This window comes from Schistocerca piceifrons, chromosome 5, assembly GCF_021461385.2.
Source record: "Schistocerca piceifrons isolate TAMUIC-IGC-003096 chromosome 5, iqSchPice1.1, whole genome shotgun sequence".
NCBI classification, from domain to species: Eukaryota; Metazoa; Arthropoda; class Insecta; order Orthoptera; family Acrididae; genus Schistocerca; species Schistocerca piceifrons.
The window spans coordinates 14,690,042-14,702,349 of record NC_060142.1 but is presented as its reverse complement, the minus strand read 5'-3'; positions in this window follow the sequence as shown (position 1 = coordinate 14,702,349).

The following is a 12,308-nucleotide window of genomic DNA, read 5'->3' as shown; positions in this document are numbered from 1 at the left end:
AGAGGATCACGTGTTGAGTTGCATGGTAGGAAAATTGTGCACCGTTAAGCTGTAAATAATTTGTAACGCCCAATTAACGGCTGCGCTAAGAACATGTACCTGTGTTAACATTAACCTATATTCAGACTACTTAGTAAAATTATCTCACGGGTGAACACACTATAAGAAACGGCAGCATTTTCAGCACGACAAGATTCTGTGGTGATTCTTCATCCCTACTCAGTTCATTCTAACTAGCGCCGCCATCTTAAACGGTATGGTAACAAAATTCGGAAAATGCTGGCGACGCGGAGACTATTGCATTCTTGGTTCACAAAAGAACGTAGAAGTGGCAATCGACAAAAGTTATAAGAAATTCGTGTACCTATAAAAAAAATGTATACACGAGAAGTATACAACAAGATCCACTGTCATACGGGAGCGAAAGATCTTGCCGAGACTCCGAGAAAATTGTGTTTCTACATAAAATTGGCGGATAGCTGTAATTCAGTCAGTCCTCGATCTATCTGGTGAAGCAATAGAAGACAGTAAAAGAAGAGCTGAAGTGTTAAATTTCGGGTTTAAAACATCATTCTCGCAAGACAGCTGCACTGACTCCCAAATGGAGGACACAGAAATAGGCACTCAACAGAAAGAATTGAAACCAAATAAGTCTCCAGGTCTGGATCGGTGCAGTTTCACAGGAAATACGCTAGGGCATTGGCCCCTTGCCTAGCTCGCTCTTCTCGTGAATATCTTCTCCAGCGCAAAGGCCGAAGCCGATGGAAAAAAGTACTGGTGACACATGGATTGCTGCAGAATTCCTAAGCATATTCTACGAATATAACATACGTCCTTGAGGTAAAATCTTCTGTCCACAAATCAGCACGAATTTAGAAAACATCTCTCGTGCGAAACTCACTTTGCCCTTCCTCGCACTATATCCTGCGAACGGTGAATGAAAGTTAACAAGCGGATTCCGTATTACTAGATTTTCGGAAACCGTTTTCGACAATGCTGCAGCACGCTGTCAGCGAAGGTCTGGAACGATTCTCAGACATGTCAGTGACCCGATGACGTCTTAAGTGGTAGAATCTAGTACGTCTTCCTGGTTGGGGAGATTTTATCAGGGACTAGAGTGTAGTCAGGTGTGCCCCAAGGAAATCTGATACTGTAAGACTGCTCCTGTGCTCGATGTAGATAAACGATCTGAGTGATAGAATGAGCAGCAATTTCCGACTGTTTTATGACAGCACAGTAGATCACCGGAATTTCTGTAGAAGGGTAAAGAATGATTTGGGGAGAATTTATATTAAATGTTATGAATGACAGATTGCTCTAAATGTAGAAAAATGTGCGAATGTCTCTTACATATGGTGCTGTGTAGCTTGGAGAAATTTATCTGTGAACAGAGATTATACAAATTAGACGGAACATGACATACCGTACGAGCTATGGTATATAACAAATTAAGGTCTTTGCGTGAATTTCAAACGTCACTGGCAACCGGGCTTTTTTCCCCGTATACCATTTCTATGCTTACTGCAAGTATATCTGCATATGTGAATAATATAGCCGTACTATTACCTGATTATCGCGAAACAGTGTTTTTCGCATACACCAAAAAGCAGTGTATACAGTGTGATTTCGATGATAACACTAGAAACTTTCAGGGTTGATCGAGTAGGGCAAATGTATCAATCGGAGGCAGTGGACTGTGGTCCGACTCGAAATTTATATGTGAAATTTGTTCTGATTCCTCTGACTGACTTTTTTCTAAGACTGTAGGGTCGAGAACTTTTAGATGCGGTAGTATGGACTAGAAAAGAAATAAAGTCCACTAAAAATGAGATTTGAAATGCATACCCTTTGAGCTATGAGCACTTATTCACTAGAAGAGATCTGCTTCACGGTACGAAGAGGAATAAACCTTTTGAGTCGGTTGTTTGGAACCTGGGTCTTGTACCTCAAATTGACACATTTACCCTTCTCTATCACACTTCAAAGTTTGTTGCATCACACTGTATAAGGCAGTAATAGGAAACCATGTACTCTTGAAACATTTCACAATATAAATATCATATTATAAGAGATAATTGCCTTCAGAGTTCAGATAATATCGTCGTTGGCCGAATGGCTGTAACAAGTCCTGTAAAATAAGCAACCATCGAAAGAAAGCAGCTAACAGTCAAACACATAATTATGAATGTGACATATTTAAAATTGAAACGTAAATAAACTGGGGACAGTGCAAATGAAAGCACAGTCTGCATTGTCGACAAATTTATTCAAGATAACGGAACCTCCCCAATCCTCTCCCCCTGCTCCCTGGGTGTAGATGAGCCAACATCACACTTTGGAAATCTATTTAATTAATTAGTTACTTGATTGATTGCCCTCCCCACCTGGAAAATTGTCAGGAAAGCTTGTTTAATAGTAGTAGTTGGGCAAAAAGAGAACAAGCACAATTTCAACCTCTGCAAATCAAACAGATTGTTTGATTTATTATATCCTAGGGACAGTCTGTCCTCCTAAGAAAGCTCCCAGTGTGCTATTTTTACTATGCACATCTACATATGACTTAATTGCTGGTGGGTCAAAGCATCTGAATTTAAGTTTAGAAGTAGCAGGAGATGGTAACTGGCGTGTGGTGATGGAGATTCTTGAAAGATTTTAAGTGTCACTTATTCAGTCAGAATGGGGTGAGGTATGTCGTGCAGTGCCGTACATTGATGCAAGAATGACTACAGAGTATAAACCATCTCCAGGCAATTACTGTGCTGGTCTTATGCTACCTATCACATCAATCTCATTATGTCAAGATATTTTTGTGGAGTTATATAATTTTCTGTATTTCATCATTTTCTCGGATGAAATTCGTAATTTTGGCGGGAGACACCTATGCTGTAATTATGGATCGCCAATCATACGATTCAATAGATGGTACCACAACTGGTGTTATCTCGACGGAAAATGCTACAAAATTGCTGAAAACATGTTGTTCTTCATTATACAATGAAACTGACGATTAATTATTCATACTACGACAAAAACCGTAGTTAAATCGTTACAGGTAGACATATTCACGAAAAAAGCGCAGGAAAATGTACTGACACCACTTTCCGTCCGTCATACAATAGTAAAAGTTGGCGGTAGATCATACATTTGGAAAAACAGTATGGTGCTCAGTGCTGGAAGCACGTTGACTCGCTGCAGCAGTTAGTGTTCTGCTGGGCTATGCTAGGCACTCCATGCGACACTGTTCAGATGAAGTGCCATGTCTATGTGCCTATGCATCAGCCATCTACCATATCACATGGGCCTTTGTTTCTTCCCCACAGACTGGAAGTGACCTGCCTTTGTAGGCTTCTTGTGGTTGTAACATCAGTCTCACTTTGATGCAGCCTGTCCACGTGTAGTGATTGCATCAAACACATTCCTGGAACACCTGCAAACCGTTAAGCATTTGGCTTGTACAGCTGCTTCAAAGGCATCCCCAGAAGGGATGCTCACTTAACAGTATTGTCGCAGAAGAAGGTGACTAGCACTGTGGTGTAGTGGTTATGATACTAAACTGTTACATGGAGAGTGGCGACTTTAAAGCTCACCTGGACTGTACAATTTTAATTTCTATATCCGGTTCGAGTACAGTCTAGAAGTATCCACAAATGTCAAGCATCACTGTACTGGAATGTCCTGTAACTTTATATATACCGTGTGTGTTCTGGCCGGAGGCAGTTCGCTCCGCGATGTTGTATGTGCAAGTCTGAATAAACCTTCGTTAAGTGAAGTTAGTGTTCGTCATTCATCTAATTACATCGTTTTCTACGTGACATTATTCTGGTGGAGGCGCTGGATATTGGAACTTGTGATGGCGCACATTATCGACGACACAGTGGCTCCCATCAGGCCACGACAGAGCCGCCGTTTACGTGGCGAGAAACCCGAGTTCGAGCCATATTCAACAGATCGCAATCTACCGGAGACAGAAGAAGAAGAGGACGTTACGATAACAGCAACGGTGTGCCACCCCATAGACATGCTTCCGGGTTCTCTGGTGACGATGGCCAAGATCCAAACAAGTGGCTTGTGGTATCGATAGCTAGGATGTCACGGCGCCGGTACAAGTTCTTAGGTTGGCACTACGACACCGACACCGACGACAGCGCCCTCTAGCCGGCGCTGTGCAGCTCTACGAGCTCCGCTCCACATTCTACCCATTTGATTCCGAGCCGACGAGCAAGCAACTTAGCTTCTACTTCATAGGGGGCTAACCATTACAGACGTTGTTACTTCAGTCACTTCAATGATAGTTTGTCCAGCTACTAGTAGCTGTTAGCGTTGATACCTGTACGGCTTCGCACCTACGTGCTCATCTCAGCCAAAGTTAAGTAAAACCAGTTTTATTTGCAGTACCAAGTGTTCTACCTCACCTGCTCCTCCTAGCTTCCTACATTCCGCCTACCCTTCAGTTTTCATGGGCAGACCCACGCGCCGCCTATCCAGGTGGGATACAAAATGGCTGAAGGTATATGAGCGTGTAGCAAAATTTAACAAATGGCAAGACACCGTGTGTTTGGCTAACGTATTTTTCTACTTGGAGGGCACTGCCAAGCAATGGTATGAGAACAACGAGGAAATGTTTATAAGTGGGAAATATTCCAGGTGGAACTAAGCAAGTATTTCGGCGACACACAACGACAGAAGTACAAGGCTGAAGATAAATTAAAGTGCAGGGTACAGCGTCCAGGAGAGACTAGAGCGTCCTACATTCAAGACACCTTGTAGCTGTGTAAACTAGTGGATTCTAGAATGAAAGAGGAAGACAAGGTTGCACATCTCATGAAGGGTGTTTCTGAGGACGTGTATCAGACCATACTCCTGAAGAAATTTTCGACAGCAGACGACTTCATAAAATGGTGCCAGTACATCGAGACAATGCATCAAAAAAGAATTACACGCAGGAAGTTTGAACGGCTTCCAAATGTCATATCGATGTCTGTGATGGAGGAAGCAACTGATTTCACAAGTGTTCTTGGTCAAATAGTGAGAGAGGAAGTTCAGAAGGCACTTGGATTGCACTGCGAGCAAAAAACCGAGAGGCTTCAAGAGGTCATAAGGGAGGAAGTAGAACAGACATTGAACCCAATCTCTCATCCTTCATCTCCCTTTAAAACGGTGAAAACGTCGAGACCCAGACGAAGGTACTTTCCTACAATGCCACATGAGGAATCTGTTGGGGCACGAAGGAAGACTGACGTCTGGAGGACCCAGGATAACCAACCAGTATGTTTCCTCTGCGGACGACCGGGACATGTGGTGCGCTATTGTCGAGAAAGGCGGCGGATATTTGACGACGCCCGTGCCAGAACACAGCAGGCCGATCTTCGCCGACGCCAACTCCAAGACGACGAAGATGAACAAGAAGGTGCGGGTGCAGGACGATGTAGGTCACCATCGCCTCAAGCTAGCCGCTGGAGAGGACACTTCCCAACACGCCGGGCAAGGTCTCCATCGCTGTTTGGAAGCTCCAGCCGATCACCTAGCCACCGCAACCTGTGAAACTAAAGGGTGCGACCTTCCTTGGGGGTGAGACCGCCGAAGAGAAAAATCCTCCTCTGTCGATCACTACAGAAATGATAGGAAACTACAGTCAACGGATGGCCGACCAGCCCAAGCTCTTGTGCACTCTGGAGCATCAGATTCAGTCATTTCGGAGAAGTACCGTCGCCAGTTGCAGAAAACCGTATTCGTCGACAGCAAAACATCTCTGCTGTTGGTTGCTAATTGGAAATATGTAAAACCTACAGGAAGATGTACCATTCGTGTGAGTATTTGTGGCTATACGCAGCCCTTAGAATTCATCGTTTTACAAGAGTGTAGTCATGACATCATTCTAGGATGGAACGTTTTGAAAGCTTCTCAGGCAATTATAGATTGTGGTCGCTCGAAGAATGTGCTAGGCGAGACGAGATACTATGGACAGGAACATGCGCATCCGAGTGTGTGAAGACTGTGTGTGCTGGATGAAGTGATCATTCCTGTCAGAGCTAGAAAGGTAACTGTCACGTGTCATGCCATGCATCAACCTATGGATCTTGTAGTGGAATGTAAGAGAAGCATACCACTGTATAATAACTAGGTCCTCGCCTGCCTCTGTTGTCTCTTTTAAGAACAGATTCGGTTAATTGTGGATAGTTAACTATCGCCGACAACCGCAGGTTCAAGACACATGTGCGTAGCAAACGCTGTGCCGTTAATTGAAGAACAGCTGAACGTCATAGTCGAGATCCTCTAGCTTGACTATCACCAGATCTCACTAAGGAACAACAGGAGAAGCAACTTGCCATTCTTCAAGAGTTCTCTAAATGCTTCAATACACAAGTGAAGAGCAAATTAGACATGTCGACGGTGAAGCACCGGATTAGCACTGGCCCATCAACCAATAAGCCAGAGAGCACGCCGTGTGTCAGCAACGGAACGTCGAATAATTCGCTACGAGCTAGAGAAAAGGATGAAGAATGACATCAATCAGCCTTCGCAGAGCCCACGGTCGTCGCAGTGGTCCTCGTCAGGAAGAAGGATGGCAGTTGGCGCTTTTGTGTTCATTACAAGAAGCTTAATAAGAAAATGGACGTGTACCCTCTTCCACGAACTGACCGTAAACTAGATTGTCTGAAGGGAGCAAAGTTTTTCCCAACCATGGACATCTACTCAGGATACTGGCAAATCGAAGTAGATGAGTCCGATCGTGAGAAAACTGCATTCATCACCCCTGAGGGCCCGTTTAAGGTAATTCCGTTTGGTTTGTGTAATGCACCAGCATCTATTAAACGGATGATGGATAATCTTCTACGTCACCTGAAGTGGACAATGTGTCTTTGTTATTTAGATGACATTATAGTGTTCTCAAAGACATTTGATAAATATTTTGTCTGAGGGCCGTTCTTTAGTGTCTTCAGCAAGGCGAACTGAAATTTAATCCAAGAAAAAGTCTCTTTGGAGCAGAAGGAATCAAAATACTTGGACACCTCGTGTCAAACTAAAGTGTGCGGCCAGACCCAGAAATGGTGAGTTCTATAACGGAATTTCCTATTCCTAAAAGTATTAGTGATGTGAGAAGCTCCCTCGGATTATGTTCGTATTACCGTCGTTTTACCAAAGACTTTTGTATCAAAGCCGGGCCACTCCAAGAGTTGTTAAAGACTGATGCTAAATTTATCTGGGGTGGTTCTCAACAAGAGTCTTCCCATGTGCTGCGAAAATCTCTGACGACTGTTCCCTATACTTGGTCTGTATGATGAGAGAGCACCTACAGAACTCAACACAGATGCCAGTGGGTATGGGATCGGAGCTGTTCTGGTGCAAATTTCGGATGGAAAAGAGAAGTTTATAGCCTATGCTTCTAGCACACTTACAAAAGCCGAGAGAAACTATTCAACTATAGAAAGAGAATGCCTTGGTGTGATCTGAGCTATGTGCAGATTTTGACAGTATCTCTATGGAAGACCATTAACAGTTGTTACAGACCATCATTCACTTTGTTGGCTGACAGGTCTTAAGAGTCCAACAGGACGACTCAGTAGGTGGGCACTACGTCTTATAGAGTCTTCAAGAGTATGACATTATCATAGTGTACAAAAGTGAAAGAAAACACCTAGATTGTCTCTCAAGAAACCCTGTGCAAGACCATCAAGACTTTGATGAAGATAGTGACTGTCTCGCTGCTCTCCAGGATCTCTCTGCTGAGCAGAAGGACGCCAACATATCTCAAATTTGCTTGCCTTAAATCGGTCAGAGGATGTGAAAGGACAATTTAAGGTAGTTAACGGATCACTTTGCAAGAAAAACTTCGATCCGTTTGGAAAGAGGTGGCTACCAGTGATTCCTAAACACATAGGCTTACATGTTCTATAGAAATTCCGTGACACACCCCAGGCTGGACATTTAGGAGTTATTAAGACATACGATAGAATACACAAGAGATTTTTCTGGCCAGGTTTATTTAGGAGTGTCCTTCACTATGTGTCGCACTGTCGAGAATGCCAGAGGAGAAAGGCAATTCCTCAGAAACCACCTGGCCGACTCATTCCACGAGCCGAAAGGCCTTTCCAGCGTGTTGGGATTGACCTCCTCGGACGGTTTCCAACGTCTGCCAGTGTTTGCACTCATTATATGACACGCTATTCCATTACAAAAGCCGTGAAAACAGCCGAAGCATTCGAATTAGCTAAATTCATCGTGGAAGGCATTGTATTAAAACAAGGTGCCCAAGGTCGTTAATTACGAATCGAGGGAAAGTTTATCAATCGAATCTTGTGACAGAGATAAACCGTCGGTGCAACATTACTCATCACATGACGACTGCCTACCATCCGCAAACTAACGGACTTACTGAACGCCTTAATAAGACGTTGGCCAACATGCTATCAGTGTTCGTCAATGTTGGGCAGAGCAACTGCGATGAGGTGCTACCTTTCGTGACGTTTGCCTACAACACCGTCAAACAAGACACCACTGGATTTACGCCCTTTCTCCTGGGGCATGGGCATGAGGCGACTACAAAGATGGACACTGTGTTTCCGTTACATCCTGATGACGTGGACGACGACTACATCGGCCAGGTGTTAACCAGAGCTGAGGAAGCTCGGCAGTTAGCTCGACTCCGCACGCTGCAGGCTCAAGAAAACGATCGCTGATCGTATGACGCGAGCCACCGCCCTGTTGTTTATCAGCCTGGTGACCTCGTCTGGATCTTCACTCCTTTTCGGAAGATTGGTCTCTCTGAATTGTCTGATGTTACTTATGAAGTAGAAGATTTCGACCCCGACACAAGACGACGTGAGATCAGAGATACGGTCCACGTCCTTCCAATGAATCCCTACAAGGATCCTACAACCCAGGGTAAATTCGAAGCTCCAGCGACAGAGAACAAGCGAAAAGGTGACGAAGAGCGTAGCGTCAAAAGAAGTTCTAAGAAGAACACAGCCAGGGCGAGCATCAGTCATCGGTAGTCGGAGTATGCAGGACCGATTCCTCGTTCCCAGACTATGAAGACGTAACACCGAGACGATGGCCTCTTAAGGAGGGGGCAATGTGGCAGAAGAAGGCGAGTAGAACGGTTGTGTATTGGTCATGATACTAAACTTTTACATGGAGAGTCGTGAGTTCAAAACTCACCCGGACTGTACAATTTTAATTTCTATATTCGGTTCGAGTGCATTCTAGAAGAATCCACCAATGCCAAGCATCATTGTACTGGATTGTTCTGTAGCTGTATATATACTGTGTATGTTATGGCCGGAGGCAGTTCGCTCCGCGCTCTTGTATGTACAAATGCTGAATAAACCTTCGTTAAGTGAAGTTAGTGTTCGTCATTCATCTTGCATTCTGTTTGAAAGATGCTCTTCCCTTTTGAACCACACTATCCGCTAGCATGTTTGAGCCAGCAATCCTGTAGTGGCAGCTTCAAAGATATCTTCCTACACACACCAACAAAGAATGGTGCATTTCCTGTTGTTACACAAAAGCAGGTGCTTTGTGACATTCCTCACTTTGTCTGATTGTTCTTGGAAGGACAGTGAGCACTATCTGTGGACTTGAAAGCCGCTGACAGTCCTGTCTCTAGCCACACACACACACACACACACACACACACACATTATTTAGGGGCACACAGAACAGTTGTGTGGCAGACACCAGGATGCTGATCTTGGCTTTGATGCAGCCAACAACTGATGTTCCAGGATGGACCAGTGAATGTTGACATTTCTGGATGAAGAACTGGTCGCTGTTTCACCTGTGTTCTGTGGACGCACCCCCAACATATATCATTTTGGTGACCAGGAGTTGCCCTGTGTATAAACGTTACTACTGGATCACACCAAATTAGCAACTGGAGCTTGAGTTTGTATAAGCCTCACCTGCCCCCCCCCCCCCCCAGTCACTTTTATTCTGCACTAGTTTATGACTAAATTCACTTGTTATTGCTAGTGAATCCATCCACCTCTCTTGTCGAGTTGTTGAGAATGCATCTAACACCATGAAGCGATCCGCAGCAGCGAGCGATAGAAGTGCCAGTGGCAGCAGCAAACGTCCCTGGAGTTAGAGGAGGATTACCGTGTAACCACATATTTCATTATTTCGTAGCATAGTGTGCTGAAAATTTTCATTAAAACGAATATCGTAGCATGAGTTTGTGGGTTCTGAGTTCTTAGTATATTTTCTTCAAAACGAATTTCGTTCTATATTTTTGTTAAAAAGTAATTTCGTAGCTCAGTGTGTTCAAGTTTCCTGTTATGTTTTCGTTAAAACAAACTTCGTAGCATGAGTTTATGAAATCAATTTGTTCAGATTTTGTAGCAGATTTTGGTTAAAATGAATTTCGTAGCTCAGTTTGTTGAGATTTCACACTATATTCTCGTTAGAAAATGTTTCCAATTCTTGTTGTTGCATTATATATATACTCTGTCTTAACTAGAAAAATAGCTACGAGGGCTATCCACAAAGTACATTACGTTTTGGAATTAAAAATAAATAAAGTACTGGAAATTTTTTTTATTATATACAGATGAAAGCCACACTTAAATACTACTTTTCTACAGAGTTGCCATTTCAATTAAGGCACTTATCGTAGCGATGGACGAGCTTGGAAATTCCTTCGTCGTAAAATTCGACCACCTGCGCCTTCAACCACGTGGTTACCTCTTCTTGAAGCTGTGGGTCGTCATCAAAACGCTGCATAGCCAACCACTTCTTCAATGCTGGGAATAAGTGGAAGTCGCTCGGTGGTAGGTCAGGACTGTACGGCGGATGAGGAAACAACACCCACTTAAAAGATTCGAGAACTTCACGAGTGGCATTTGCCGTGTGGGCCCGGGCGTTGTCGTGAATCAGCAAGATCTTTGAGTCCAACTTTCCACTGCGCTTGTTTTGTATTGCTCTTCTGAGGTTGTGCAGAGTTTGGCAATACCTTTTAGAGTTTATTGTAGTGCCTCTTTCCAGGAAATCCATAAAAATCACACCTTTTCTGTCCCAAAAGAGGTAACCACGTAGTTGAAGGCGCAGGCGACCGAATTTTACGACGAAGGAATTTCCAAGCTCGTCCATCGCTACGATAAGTGCCTTAATTTAAATGGCAGCTATGTAGAAAAGTAGTATTTAAGTGTGGCTTTCATCTGTATATAATAAAAAAATTCCAATACTTTATTTATTTTTAATTCCAAAACGTAATGTACTTTGTGGATAGCCCTAGTACATGCTGAAAGACAACAAGCCAAAGGTTGGGAGTGGCGCTGTGCAACCTCCAGAGCAGCTTCCATTGGCGATTCCACCATGTAAGTAAGAGGGGGTGACCAAGAAATAACCAGTATCGAACTGTTAGAGATGGATGCTTTGAAGTTATGCGTTGTACTACCGCTAGGTCGTGTTAGTTTTGGGTCAACCACGTCTGCCAGTAAGCTGGTGCCAGTTGGAGTTAAGTGGTTTGCTCGTGGTGCTCTGTTGTTATGTTCGGCGATTATTGACATGGCCGACAAAAAGGAGCCAAGAATCTGTGTAAAATTTAGTCTTCTATTAGGGAAAACTGCAGCCGAGACTGTTCGAATGCTTCAGTAAGCCTTTAATGATGGTTCTCTGGGGAAATCAAAGGTGTAAGAGCGGTTTTCTTGTTAAAAAACTGGCAACATGTCAACTGAAGACATGCCTCACCCCGATCGTCCTTCCACAGGAAGTTATGGTGAAAACATTGCCACAGTCCTACATGCAGTTGATGAGGATCGTCGAAGGGCCATGGACCAAATTTCTGAGGAAATGCAAGTGTCGTGGAGCAGAGTCCACCGAATTTTTACTGAAGATCTGCACATAAGACAGGTGTCTGCAAAATTTGTTCCTCCTTTGCTCACAGATGACCAAAGACAAATCCACATGAATCTGGGCCGCGCCTACAACAGTGGAGTACAGAATGATACAACTTATTGTGCTGGGGTTGAGGGTTGCTGCTACTGGTACGATCCAGAGTCAAGGCAAGCGTCAAGCCAGTGGAAAACTCAACGTCATCATGATTCAAGAAACCACATCAAGTGTGATCCAGTTTGAAGAGAATGTTGATTTGTTTTTTTTTATGTCAGTTGTATTTTTCACAAGAAGTTAGTTCAACCAGGACAAACAATGAGCCAACATTCTTTTCTCGATGTGTTAAGAAGTTTATGAGAGCGAGTGTAAGAAAACGGCTAAAACTGTGGAAGAATGGGAAATGGTTGCTCGTCCATGGCAAATCTCCAGTCCACACATCTCTGCTGGTCTGACAGCTCATGGCAAAAATACATGAC